General features: G+C 47.5%; 1 protein-coding gene across 1 annotated transcript in view; it reads right to left on the reverse strand.

The window, feature by feature from the left end:
* Positions 1 to 587: 587 nt before the first annotated feature.
* Positions 588 to 14,582, reverse strand: part of LOC120926729 (cytochrome c oxidase assembly factor 4 homolog, mitochondrial) — a 44,914-nt gene continuing 30,919 nt past the window's right edge. The window contains exons 3-5 of the transcript XR_005746984.1: positions 10,929 to 11,011; positions 6,507 to 6,589; positions 588 to 953 (exon numbers count right to left, since the gene is read on the reverse strand). The gene's annotated coding sequence lies outside the window, so the exon portion shown is untranslated. The remainder of the gene's footprint in view (positions 954 to 6,506; positions 6,590 to 10,928; positions 11,012 to 14,582) is intronic.

Genomic DNA, 14,582 nt, shown 5'->3' on the forward strand with positions numbered 1-14,582 from the left:
CTGGACTGCCACTCCAGGGGCACAATCTCCACGGGCTTTTCAAAGGTCCCTAGCCCCCGGTCCGGACCGGCAGCACCCTTCCCAGCCAGGAAGGTGGGAGAAGAGGTCGGGGAGAACCCACCTAAGCAGGCTCTACCCACAACCCCTATCTCTCCCACATTCTGGAAGTACTACCCGCTCCTTCCCGGTTAAAGGAGAAGCAAGGGTTCCCTCCAGAACAACTGACTGGGGCAGATACCACCAAATCCAGGCCAACGGCCAGGGACCCGGCCTCTTGGCTTCGACCTCATGCCTCTCTGTCCCGATCAGAAGGCTTCCACCTCTACGCCAACAGGCTTAGCGTCCGCCGACCACCAATGTAAGGGACATTTTCCCACTGACGGATTAGTTTTAGCAGAAGCTCCCTGAGACTTGGTTGTCCTTCTGGGGAAAAAGGTGGAGAAGGACAGACCTACCTAGTAAGAGTCACCAACTTGAAACAAGTAAGCAGAAAGGAAATTTGTATATTTTTCGGACTTTGCTGACCACATGCCTGTTCCTGGTCAGTGCCTTACTAGGTAGAGAATTCAGGATGAAGGGTCTGCGCCTTTAGAAGCAAGTCAGCATTTATTAGGAGTCATTCAGTCCTCACAGGTCACTTTATTTCCTCTCGGATGTTCCAGTAAGCGAGATCTGAGAATTCTGTATATACGAGGAAGAAGTGAATAAATAAGCGGCTGTGATGCAGAAAGCCGCCCGGACTTCAGACTGGAAAGACAAGTCTGTCCATCGCTTGGCTCTTCCACCAGACTTCTCCATGAATGTGTCCTTTGGTTGTGTCCTATCAGGAGTCAGATATGGCCGGTCCCGTCGATTGTTCCTACAGAGGGTGTCGATCACAAGTCTGTCAGCTGGTATTTGCGGACAATTCCGTCTCTGCAGCACGTGTAAACCAACTTCTCCGAGACCGCCACCTGGGAGGGAAGATGGGGACATTTATCAACGGTGTCACAGAACAAGACAATGCTGAATGGAAGAAGGGAGATTATAGGACAGATTAATTATCAGTATTGTAAAAAAGTCAATTTCTACCTTTAACAGATAATATTATTTCCTTTGCAGGGAAAGGATCAGATGGTGCTCAGTCTTTGGAGAAACCCAATATTTCCAGCGCTCAGTGTAATCAACATCATGTATGTAAGACTAAGACTGAGCACCATCTGATCCTTTCCCTGCAAAGGAAATAATATTGTCTTCGTGCGCCCCCACCTCCCCCGCCCCGTGATCGTGGCGGGGCTGCGCCCGCCGGTAATTGAGGCCGCGGCTTTGAGGCCTTCTGCAGGCCTAAGCTTCCTTCTGTGATCTGCCGCTGTACCCAATCCAGCCTCTCAAACTTCCCCAATGTAGTTGGAGGAGCGGTGAATCTCAGACTGTCAATCGGTGTCACCTATTCCCCCCACCCAACTAGACCGACAGGCCAGGGCCCTCCAGGTTTGTCCCACCCACCATTACATCATAGCCTGACCGACAGGCCAGGACCCTCCAGGTTTGTCCCACCCACCATTACATCATAGCCTGACCGACAGGCCAGGGCCCTCCAGGTTTGTCCCACCCACTATTACATCATAGCCTGACTGACAGGCCAGGAGACTCCTGATGTCCCCGCCTGTAACAGAACGTCCCACACTCCGATTGAGTGCTTCCGTCATATACCGCTTCCTATCAGTCTGGATATAACCTATTATTACATCATAGCCTAACAGGTCAGGAGACTCACGGTCTATCCCACCCACCATTAAATCAAAGCTCAACTGAAATGCTTAAAACGGCCCTCATCTACAGACCGAAGTTCATCCCTTCGATCTCTAAAAGATCTAAGATACATTGCATCTATTCTTTTCTCTAAAGGCCCCTTTCACACTGGGGCAGTGGGGGCATCGGCGGTAAAACGCCGCTATTCGGCTATTAGCAGGGTGCTTTTAACCCCCACTATCGGGCGAAAAAGGGTTAAAACCGATTTGCCGGCGGTTTGACAGGCTCTGCCCATTGATTTCAATGGGCAGGGGCGCTTTAAGAGCGGTGTATTCACTTCTCCTACAGTGCCTTAACCACTTTAGCCCCGGGCCTGTTTTTCAGAGTCGGTGTTTACGAGACAAAACCATTTTTTTTTGCTAGAAAATTACTTAAAACCCCCAAACATTATATATTTTTTTTTTCTAACACCCTAGAGAATAAAATGGAAGTCATTGCAATACTTTTTGTCACACCGTATTTGCGCAGCGGTCTTACAAGCGCACTTTTTTTGGAAAAAATTCACTTTTTTAAATGAAAAAATAAGACAACAATAAATTTGGCCCAATTTTTTTATATATTGTGAAAGATAATGTTACGCCGAGTAAAATGATACCCAACATGTCACGCTTAAAAATTGCGCCCGCTCGTGGCATGGCGTCAAACTTTTACCCTTAAAAATCTTGATAGGCGACGTTTAAAAAATTCTACAAGTTGCATTTTTTGAGTTACAGAGTAGGCCTAAGGCTAAAATTAATGCTCTCGCTCTAACGATCGCGGCGATACCTCACTTGTGTGGTTTGAATACCGTTTTCATATGTCGGCGCTACTCGCGTATACGTTCGCTTCTACGTGCGAGCTCGTCGGGACGGGGCGCTTTAAAAAAATTTTTTTTTGCTTTTCGCATTTATTTTTTTTTATTTTAGAATTTTTAACACTGAAAAAAAAAAAAAAAAATATCACTTTTATTCCTATTACAAGGAATGTAAACATCCCTTGTAATAGAAAAAAGCATGACAGGTCCTCTTAAATATGAGATCTGGGGTCAAAAAGACCTCAGATCTCATATTTGGGCTTAAATGCAAAAAAAAAAAAAAAAATTTGGAAATGTCATTTTTTCAAATGACAAAAAAAAAAAAATGTTTCTTTAAGACGCTGGGCGGGACTGACGTTTTGACGTCACTTCCGCCCAGCGGAGCTATGGGGACGGGCGAAGGAGATTTTTCCTTCAGTCTCGTCCCCGCTCACCAGCCGGATGGTCGCGATCTCCTCCGCCGCTACCGACGGCTACGGTAAGCGGCGGAGGGCGCGGGAGAGCGGCGGGAGGGGCCCCTCTCCCGCCACCGATAACGGCGATCTCGCAGTGAATCCGCCGTGGAGACCGCCATTATCGTTAACACGGCCGCCCACAGAAGAGATGAATATCTCGATTGTGGCAGCAGCTGCTGCCGTTACCGAGATATTCATCTCTAAAGTGAGGACGTATAACGACGGTGGGCGGTCGGCAAGTAGTTAAAGAAGCGGCTAGCAGGACTTTTTTTTACCGTCCTGCCAGCGCACCGCTCCAGTATGAAAGCCCTTGGGGCTTTCACACTGGAGTGAACGGAGCCGCTTTTTCAGGGCGATTTGCAGGCGGTATTTTTAGCGTTATAGCTCCTGAAAAGTGCCTCTGTGTGAAAGGGGTCCATCTCCCATGCTGAGGAATGTTGCTAAACATAGGTCTGTTTTTTGTTTTTTTTGATAGCTCGGCTTTGCACTGCTTACATAGAATCAAGGAAATGGCTGATTAGGATCGTGAGGGGATTGAATCCAGATCACAATTTCTTAATCTCTATTACTTACCCTTAGTCACATGTATCTGAACATAGTGGGGCAGATTCATGTAGCACTTTTTTGGGAGATGCGCGGCGTAAGTGCAGATTTGCGCCGGCGGATCGCTGCGCCGTACCCAGAGACCCAGATTACGCCTCCAAATAGACTTCATCGCCTCGGTGTAACATTTCCACGCCGGCGCGGCGTTGGCGCAGATTTACGCTGGTCCGATCTGGCGCGGCAATGGTTTTTGTGTTTTAAATATGCAAATGAGGTTTTTGGGCCGATTCATCAACCTAAGCTTGACCGGCACAGGCTACTCCCGGTGCGCGGAACTGAAATTTCCGGCGCCAAGTTACCCCTCATAAAAGCAGGGGTAACTTTGCACCAGACTTGCACAGGTCAGCTGGAGAGCAGCTAAAGCAGCAGCGTTACAGACGAGCTGAGCAACAACACTTGCTGGACAACACATCAAGTGACCTAGCTTGGAAAAAAAAAAGCTTCAGTACATTTGCACCTGCAGGGCGGAAGTCTGGGCTGATTTATGGACTGGGCGTTGGTAGTGGGCCGGCGTAGCTCAGGGGTCTCGCCAGGGCGCAGTTCTGAGCATGTGCAGATCCGCCCGCTGGGGCATCGTGAATTATTATCAATAAAATATATTTTTATTATTTCAACTCTCGTTTAAAGTCCGACCTTGGGGCAGTTTTCTGCCCTTTTCAACTTCCTATCAATGTTTAAAAATCCGATTGCCTCTCGGGGGATTAGGAAGGAATTTGGAAACTGGATCATGGCTCTGCTGTTTTTTTTTTTGCCTTCCTCTGGATCAACTGTGGGTATGGTGTTGGGTGTATGGGATTGTACAATTTTTGAACTAGATGGACTTGTGTCTTTTTTCAACCTGACTATGTAACTATGTAAGAGGGGTTGGCAGCCTCAGAATCTGAGCACCATTGCTTTCCATAGGCGTGTGCCAGGTGTGCCTGGGCACACCCTAATCAATCCAAGTGTATAAGCATAATCACTGTGTGCCAGCAGGGAGATAAGAAATATCACTCTCTGACAAGTTCTGCCATTAATAAAGTGCTACCATACCTCTTTCACTGCATTGGCTCTGTCAAAAGAATGTATGCGTGTGTGTGTAATATACATTAATACATGCGCATGTGTGTTTGAGCTTTGGTGTGCACCCACTGGCGTAGCAATGGGGGAGCGGGCCGCACCCGGGTGACACCCGCCAGAGGGGTGACACCCGGCACAGCACTGGACTGAGAGGCGCTGCGGCTCTCTCCTCTTCCTCCTTGCCCAGCACACTCCGGTATCTCTGCGTGAGGGAGGAGAAAGAACGGTGAGGCTGGCAGAGGCAGACAGGCAGCTCCGGAGTGCCATAGTCCAGTGCCCGGCGCCCCGCATGTCCTCCGGGAAATGGCACTGCGATTGGCAACGGCAATTGTAACAGGCAGGCGGGGAGAGGTGCTAGTGTCCTATCACAATTACACTCCTCAGACCGACGATGCCTAAGCTCCTCCTCCACACTGACAGTATATCCACAACAGGAGGAGGAGCCTAGGAAGAGGGACATTTGTGTGTACAGAGCCGCGCTGATCTGAGGTCTGTAAATGTAGGGACGGGAGGTATACATTAGGGGGGGATTACACAGGGGGGGGTAACATTAGGGGGATTACACAGGGGGGGTAACATTAGGGGGATTACACAGGGGGGGGGGTAACATTAGGGGTAGGGTGACCACATGTCCCGGATTGCCCGCCATTTTGCAGGTCTGTCCCGGGCACACTTATTCCAGGACAATACAGTGTCCCGGAATGAAACTGACACAGCCACCCCCGGCCCAATCTGATGCCCCCAAAAAAGGCTGCCACATCACCGCTTTACTCACTGATAGTACTTGCCCTGGCCGGGAATGCCTGGAGGAGCACAATCCCCACCCCCTGCTTGTGATTGGAGAAATCATAAATCCCGCCTCTTGTGTCCAATCACTGTGCTTTGATTCATTACAGCACAAGCTGATTTTTGGGAAGGGGGGGTGTCCCTGAATGGTAGTTTGGAAATGTGGTCACCCTAAGTAGGGTTGGGGGGGGTTACATTAAGGGATTACACAGGGGGGGGTTACATTAGGGGGATTACACGGGGGGGGGGGGTAATGTTAGGGGGATTACACAGGGAGGGGTTACATTAGGAGAATTACACGGGGGGGTTACATTACGGAGATTACACGGGGGGGGGGGGGGTACATTAAGGAGATTACACAGGGGGGTTACATTAAGGAGATTACACAGGGGGGTTACATTAAGGAGATTACCCGGGGGGGAGGGTTACATTAAGGAGATTACACAGGGGGGCTTACATTAAGGAGATCACACAGGGGGGGGGGGTTGCATTAAGGAGATTACACAGGGGGGGGGGGTTACATTAAGGAGATTACACAGGGGCGTTACATTAAGGGGATTACACAGGGGGTTACAGAGGGAATGCACGGGGGGGGGGGGGTTGTACACTAGGGGGATTGCGAGGGGGCGGTACATTGGGGGGATGGTACATTAGGGGGACTACGGGAGGGAAGGTACATTAGGGGGATTGCGGGGGGGTTACATTAGGTAGATTGCACAGGGCGGCAACATTAGGGGGATTACATGGGGGGCAGAGCTGTGCTGATGCGCCAGCCTGCTCAGTGCCCCCGATTGCTCATGCTCAGTGACACCAACCCTAGTGATGCAACTGTGTGCACCCCCTAATGCCATATGAATAGGCAGTTGTATGCAACAACTGTGGCTCCTGGGCAAATTTGACATCATATGGCCCAAGGCTCTCATGTGCATGAGGTCCAATATATATCAGCAGTATAAATCCTGTATAGTAATAGAAATAATAATAATCATCAGTATAAATGTGTTGGATAAAGGGCCCACCTTGTACACGGGGTCACAGTCGGGTTCTGTGAGCTCTAGAAGACGGTCACAATCCTGCTGGAGGATGAAGCAGGTCCCATCACCTGCCCATAAGACAAGGAGTAAAGTCCGTCATTCAGCTGATAATATTCTACCCGGCAACACTGGAAGTTATCGAAAATAAAAAAAAGTCTATGAAGTGCATAGAAATCAGATTTGTAAACCATTGCTGGTATCAGTGTGAATTTTGGCAGCGAATTTTGATTTAGTTTTAGTCTTAGGAATAACATGGCATTTTAGTTTTACTCCCATCTTCTGCAATTGTTTTTGTTTTAGTCGTATTTTAGATTTGGTGGCTGCATTCGTTTTCTTTTTTTTAGGCTTTTATGTCCTGTATTATCATCTGGTAATCCTGCCTGTCCTATGGTGACAACGTTCACTTACTGCACATTATCAAAAAGCAGCGTGGTCACTCAAGGCTCATCTGATTTAGGCCCCTTTCACACGGGGAGGATTCGTTTTGACTGACTTCCCTTTGGGGGGGGGGGGTGTCGCTCTGTTGATCCATTGCTGTGCAGAAATGGGCCTGTCAGAGCCCTGCTGCTCTCCTCTATGGGGAGATCGGATGACAAACGAGCCGCCTGTTTGTTTTCACCCGATCCTACAGACCAGGGGTCTTCAAACTACGGCCCTCCAGTTGTTCAGGAACTACAATTCCCATCATGCCTCGTCATGTCTGTGAATGTCAGTGCATTACAAGGCCTCATGGGATGTGTAGTTCCGCAACAGCTGGAGGGCCGTAGTTTGAGGATCCCTGCTCCAGACGGATGGTAAATAGGACCAGCATCCGTCTGGAATTGACGGATCGGATAGCGGCGAATGTCAGCGGGCCTGTCACCGCTAACATCCGCCGCTGCATAGAGGTGATTGGACGGTCTGATCAGGTCCGGCTGAAAAAACGGACAGGTGGAACTTGTCAGACAGCCTGTGTGAAAGGGGCTATTAGACTACAAACACCTTCCTCCTCTCCTCACCTCTATCACATGGGGAGGTGAGGCAAGTTATAGTTTACAGAAGATTGCTTGTGCTTTCTGTTCAGCTCACAAGAAGTCGGATTTCTGGAGCTATCAATGCTATATTCTGTACTTGCTGAAAATGTTCCTCGCTGGAAAATGAATGCAGCCACCACATCATAGGGATGGTTACATTCTCTCCCTCCCCCTTTTTTTCTTTTAAGGATTGGTAAGCCGAATACGTATTACATTTTTGTTCTTCAGTTTAGTGAATAGGAATTCTAGGAACACCCAAGTCAATCATTTTCAGACAGCTCTGCAATGATCGTGACAACAAGCAGATTATGTAGAGATGAAGAGATGCTCCGGATTGTGGACTTTATCAAATTCAGCTATAAAAAAAGAAATATATATATTTGACGCGTTTCATGCTATACCAGCGCTTAAAGCAGATTGTAAAGGATCGTTTAACCCCTTCAATACCGGGGGGCACCAACACCCCCTCCTGCCCAGGCCAATTTTCAGAGCGGTCGCTGTTTAACTGCTTGCCGACCAGCCGCCGCAGTTTTACGGCTCTGCTGCGCAAAATAATGTGATTTCGCATTTCAGCCACTAGTGGCGCACGCGCCCCTGGTGCCGCACACATGCCCGGCGGGCGCGATCACCGCCGGGCACCCGCGATCGCTCGTTACAGAGCGAGAACCGGGAGCTGTGTGTGTAAACACACAGCTCCCGGTCCTGTCATGGGGAGAAATGACTGATCGTCTGTTCATACAATGTATGAACAGCGATCTGTCACTTCCCCTAGTCAGTCCCACCCCCCTTCAGTTAGAACACACCCAGGGAACATAATTAACCCCTTCCTCGCCCCCTAGTGTTAACCCCTTCCCTGCCAGTGACATTTTTATAGCACTTTTCGCTGTGAAAATGACAATGGTCCCAAAAATGTGTCAAAATTGTCCGAAGTGTCCGCCATAAGGTGGCAGTACCGATAAAAAAAAAAAAAAAAAACGCTGATCGCCGCCATTACTAGTAAAAAAAAAAAAATATTAATAAAAATGCCATAAAACTATCTCCTATTTTGTAGACGCTATAACTTTTGCGCAATCCAATCAATAAACGCTTATTGCGATTTTTTAATGAAAAATATGTAGAAGAATACCTATCGGCTTAAACTAAAATAGTTTTTTTATATATTTTTGGGGGATATTTATTATAGCAAAAATTAAAAAATATTTTTTTTTTCAAAATTGTCGCTCTATTTTTGTTTATAGCGCAAAAAATAAAAACCGCAGAGGTGATCAAATACCACCAAAAGAAAGCTCTATTTGTGGGGAAAAAAGGACGCCAATTTTGATTGGGAGCTACGTCGCACGTCCGCGCAATTTTCAGTTAAAACGACGCAGTGCCGAATCGCACAAAGTGGCCCGGTCATTGACCAGCAAAATGGTCAGGGGCTGAAGTGGTTAAATGACAATTGCGCGGTCGTGCTACACTTTACCCAAACAGAATTTTGATCATTTTGTTCCCACAAATAGAGGTTTCTTTTGGTGGTATTTGATCACCTCTGGAGATTTTTATTTTTTGCTAACCAAATAAAAAAAGACCAAAAAAAAAAAGTTTTTCTTTTGTTTCTGTTATCATTTTTTTTAAATAAGGAAGTTTTCTCCTTCACTGATGGGCACTAATAAAATTGCACTGATGAGGTGGCACTGACGATGGGCACTGACAGGCAGCACTGATGAGTACTTATGGGTGGCACTGATATGCAGCACTGATGGGCATCACTGGCAGGCATTGTGGATGGGCACCGATTGGCAGCTGCCTGGGCATTGATTGGCAGCCAGTAGGCTCTGAGGAAGAAGGTAACCCTTCGAAACACGTCAGCCAGCAGTGGTTCGCACGTCCTCTCTCTAGGATCTGGAGACTGCCACCAGATATTATCCACTCTTTATAACCTAACCCTGCGTTTAACTTCTCCACAACTTTATCCCTGACCTGTCTGGTGTGTTCCTTGGCCTTCATGATGCAGTTTGTTCATTGAGGTCCTCTAACAAACCTCTGAAGGCTTCACAGAACAGCTGTATTTATACTGAGATAAAATTACACACAGGTGGGCTCTATTTACTAATTGGGTGACTTCTGAAGGCAATTGGTTCCACTAGATTTTAGTTGGGGGCATCAGAGTAAAGGGGGCTGAATACAAATGTACGCCACACTTTTCACATACCGTATTTATCAGCGTATAACACAAACCTTTTTTTACCCTGAAAATAGAGGGTAAACCATGCCTGCGTGTTATACATCGATATCTGATTTTTTTCTCAATGGGGGGCGGGGATCGGGCGGGCCGCCCGGGTGCTACCCACTGGGAGGGTGTCAGGCCGGCCGCCTCTCCCCTCTCCTGGCCGTGGGACAGCGCTGTAGAAAATGTTACTGCCAGCCCTTTCTCCTAAAACGCTCCTCCTGTGTCACTCTGTCTCAAATTATTCAAAGCCTCTCTAATACCCGAGATAAGGAGGCTCGTTCTCCTCCTCCCGATCCTCCTCCTTTTCGAGTGTAGCTTGTGATTGGAGGAGGAGAGCGGTCATGTGACCATCTATGAAACGGCAGAGGAGCGTCACATGACCAGGTCTACGAGAGAACGGCATTAATTGAGGTATGCAGAAGCTTTGATTTGCAGTAAGAGTGACACAGGGGCGGTGTAGAAGGGGCCGACAGTGAGGTTTTCTTTACTTTACAGTATGCTGGCAATGCTGTCCCAGGGGACTGGGGGTCTCCTGGGAGTGCAGAGGAGGAGGGGGGACTTTATAATGAAAGGGGGCTGTGTGCTGTGCAGGGGGGGGGGGGGTAGCCTGTTTGCTGGGGGGGGGGGTCCGTGTGCTGTGCAGGGGGGGAGTCCGTGTGCTGTGCAGGGGGGGAGTCCGTGTGCTGTGCAGGGGGGGAGTCCGTGTGCTGTGCAGGGGGAGTCCGTGTGCTGTGCAGGGGGGGTCCGTGTGCTGTGCAGGGGGGGGGGGGTCCGTGTGCTGTGCAGGGGGGGGGGGGGTCCGTGTGCTGTGCAGGGGGGGGGGTCCGTGTGCTGTGCAGGGGGGGGGGGGTCCGTGTGCTGTGCAGGGGGGGGGGTCGTGTGCTGTGCAGGGGTCTGGAAAGTGTTTTTTCCTGAAACTTCCTTCTTAAAATAAAGGGTGCGTGTTATACACCTGTGCGTGTTATACGCCGATAAATACGGTATTTATGTGTAAAGAATTTGGAAAACCATTTATAATTTTCCTTCCACTTCACAATTATGTGCCACTTTGTGTTGGTCTATCACATAAAATCCCAATAAAAAACATTTACATTTTTGGTTAAAATGTGGCAAATTTCAAGGGGTATGAATACTTTTTCAAGGCACTGTATGATGAGATAAGACAATGAATTGCACCCATACCTTGGCTGGCAATGAAGCCCTCTCTGAATGGCACAAGGCATAATACTGGGGCTCCTGACTTGCAGATGGTCTGTACAGGAACTCTGAAATAAGAAATGTTATAGACGGGTAAAAAGCTGCAACGGGCAAAGTTAACAAAGATCACTGCCGCCTGCCTCAGGACTCCTCTCACTAGACCTCAGTCCTGAGGCAACTAGTGGGCCGACTCATGAGAGGAGGTATACAAATATCAAAATGGTATATACTGTAGATTTATAGATATAGATGGATAGAGAATCGGGTGTTCCTATGCAGACTGTATTTTCATAACATATTCGCCAGCACCCCGTGGATCGTCCAATTACAACCAAACATTTTATTACACAATAGTGCAACGTTTCGAGGTCACGCAGGACCCCTTCGTCAGGCGAGTGATAAAGTACATTTTCATGTAGGTCGCCCTAGGTAACGCCCCCACACAATTCTGAGCCCCAGTGATCCAGTGGAGGTGCTGTGCTGCTATCCTGACCTAAGTTGGGGTGGTGGCCATGCAAATCCGCTGGAGTGACGGGTACCTGGAAGGCTGGTACCAACAGGAACTCAAACCGGAGCACCTCAACGTAATTGGGGGCCGGGAGTAAGTTCTCCCCAAGAAAGCAGAAAGGGTCCATTACTTCCTGGATTGGGTGGTCTACCTTTTCTGGCCACAGGCTGGGAAGGCAGAGGATCCATGGTGTCTGTGCCCCCTGGGAGTGGTCGCCCTAGGGGTTCTCCGAGTAACACTTGGGTGTGGGACCCCACTTGTGAAAAGGCACATGGTCTCAGTCACCAAAGTTTTTCTCTTTCTGCACTGCGCCTTTTAGGGCCTGGACTTTTGGCTAAGGCCCCTTTCACACATGCAGACCGTTCACATCCACCTGTCAGTTTTTTCCGGCGGACCTCCCCAAAAAATATCTAAAAAAAACATTTTTCCTCAGTTTAGGCCGATACGTATTCTTCTACATATTTTTGGTAAAAACATTATGGCAGGCACATCGGACACTTTTGACACATTTTTGGGACCATTGTCATTTTCACCGCGAAAAGTGCTATAAAAATGCGCTGATTACTGTGAAAATTACAATGGCAGTGAAGGAGTTAACCACTAGGGGGCGCTAAGGTGTTAAGTGTGCCCTAAGGGAGCGATTCTTACTGTAGGGGGGCGTGGCTGTAGGTGTGACATCACTAATCGTCGTTCCCTATAACAGGGAACAGACGATCAGTGTCACTGCCACACAGAAGAACGGGGAAGGTTTGTTTACACTCACCTCTCCCTGTTCTTCAGCTCCTATGAATGATCGCGGGACACCGTCGGCGATTGGGTCCCGCGGGCGCAGTCACAGAGCTTTGGACCGGGTCACGCGCGGGCTCTTAAAGGCAACAAATCATGTCCAATCAACTGAATTTACCACAAGCGAACTTCAATCAAGTTATACAAACATCTCAAGGATGATCAGTGGAAATAGGATGCATTGGAGCTCAATTTTGAGTGTCATGGCAAAGACTGATAGGTAGATTCACGTAGGGGCACCTAAAATTAAGGTCGGCGTAGCCTAGCGTGTTTACACTACGCCGCCTTAAGTAAGAGATTCATGATTCAGAAAGCACTTACCTCCTTACTTAGGGCAGCGTAGTGTAAACACAGCGGGCGTAAGGGCGCCTAATTCAAATGGGTTGGGGGGGGGGGCGTGTTTAATGCTAATGAGGCTTGACCTCACTTTTTTTAAGTTTTTTCTAACTGCGCATGCGCCGGGCGCCTACATTTCCCAGGACGCATTGCGGCTAGGTACGCCGTACGGGCCTATTGATTTTGACGTGGACATAAACAACGTAAATCCCGATTCGCGGACGACTTACGCAAACGACGTAAAAAATTCGAACCTCGCGGCGGGAACGGCGGCCATACTTTAACATTGTTATTCCACCTCATAGGTGGAATAACTTTAGGCCGCCTAAGGCCTTAAACAAACGACGTAATTCGACTACGGCGGCCTGGCGTACGTTCGGGAATCTGCGTAAAAGCTCATTTAGATAATCTACGCCGGCCGCAATAGAAGCGCCATCTATCGGCCAGCGGAAAAATTGCAAGCCAAGATAAAACAGCTTACGCATACGCTTAAACAAACGCCGGCGTAGATTCTGAGTTAGGTCGACTTATCTACTGATAAGTCGGCCTAACTACCTGAATCTACCTATGAGTACTTATGTAGATTTATTTTTGTAATAAATTTGCAAAGATTTCAAACAAACTTCTTTCACATTGTCAATATGGGGTATTGTTTGTAGAATTCTGAGGAAAACAAAGAATTTAATACATTCTGAATTAAGACTAACATAACAAAATGTGGAAAAAGTGAAGCACTGTGAATACTTTCCAGATGCACTAAATGTCCATTTGAACATGTCTTTAAAAGAACGCCCAGTTGGACTCTTCCAGGATTATCAACCATCCAAAAATGTATACTTCTCTGAGCGGCCGTCTTTTTATGGCCTCCGCTCCTCCTGGCCACTGGGGGGCCGCATCACTGAGATGCCGATGCGCGTGCCTGGCGGCCGCAATGTCCGCTTGACACCCGCGATCGGCGGTTACAGAGAGAAGGACATGGATCTGTGTGTGTAAACACACAGATCCATGTCCTGTCAGGGAGAGAGGAGACAGATCTGTGTCTCTTGTACATAGGGACACAGATCGGTCACCTCCCCCAGTCAGTCCCCTCCACACACAGTTAGAACAGTATGCAGGGTACACATTTAACCCCTCCCTCAACCCCTAGTGTTAACCCCTTCAATGCCAGTCACATTTATACAGTATTTAGTGCATATTTATAGCACTGATCGCAGTATATATGTGAATGGTGCCAAAAATGTGTCAAAAGTGCCCGATGTGTCCGCCATAATGTCGCAGTCCCAATAAAAATCGCAGATCACCGCCATTACTAGTAAAAAAAAAAAAATAATAAAAAATAATAATTCTGTCCCCTATTTTGTAGGTGCTATAACATTTCGCAAACCAGTCGCTTATTGCGATTTTTTTTTTTTACCAAACATATGTAGAATACATATCGGCCAAAATTAAAAAAAATATATATATATATATATATATATATAAAAAAAAAAATTGGGATATTTATTATAGCAACAAGTAAACAATATATATTTTTTTTCAAAATTGTCGCTCTTTTTTTGTTTTTAGCGCAAAAAATTAAAACCGCAGAGGTGATCAAATACCACCAAAAGAAAGCTCTATTTGTGGGAAAAAAAGGACGTCAATTTTGTTTTGGAGCCACGTCGCACGACCGCGCAATTGTCAGTTAAAGCGACGCAGTGCCGGAAGCTGAAATTTCACCTGGGCAGGAAGGGGGTATATGTGCCCAGTAAGCAAGTGGTTAAGATTGTTAATAAAGAAAATAAAGTGCAATGTACCGTCTTTAAAATTTTCGAAATACAGTAATACCTTGGTTTACGAGTAACGTGGTATACAAGTGTTTTGAAAGACGAGCAACATTTTGTCTTGATATACGAGCAGAAGTTTTACTGTAAAAACAAAAGCATTACACTCCCAATGTTAGGTGTTCATCCATGTAAAGCCGCTGTGTATCTTGTACAGTAAAGCTGTCACAGACACCCAGAGATACT

This window comes from Rana temporaria, chromosome 2 (assembly GCF_905171775.1).
Source record: "Rana temporaria chromosome 2, aRanTem1.1, whole genome shotgun sequence".
NCBI lineage: Eukaryota > Metazoa > Chordata > Amphibia > Anura > Ranidae > Rana > Rana temporaria.